Source organism: Wasmannia auropunctata, unplaced genomic scaffold, assembly GCF_000956235.1.
Source record: "Wasmannia auropunctata unplaced genomic scaffold, wasmannia.A_1.0 LD336116.1, whole genome shotgun sequence".
Classification (NCBI taxonomy): Eukaryota; Metazoa; Arthropoda; class Insecta; order Hymenoptera; family Formicidae; genus Wasmannia; species Wasmannia auropunctata.
In genome coordinates this window covers 4595214-4595459 of record NW_012026774.1, presented here as the reverse complement: position 1 = coordinate 4595459, position 246 = coordinate 4595214, and positions in this window count along the sequence as shown.

Here is a 246-nt window from a genome sequence, read left to right as displayed (position 1 = left end):
GAAATTTTATATTTGTAACGAATTAATTTAAATAAATATTTGTGACAAATATTTAGAAAATCAAATAATTTTCACTGGTTTAATCTAATTTATTGAGCCTAAATCGTGTATCTAATTTATTTGTGTACGCGGGCGTAAAACATGCGTTTCTTTAACCTTCCGTTTTTTGAATATATAAGAAGGTATTTTGGCTACGACACATGTAATTTACTCAAACAATGTATAAGACCTGTCTCTTATACACAT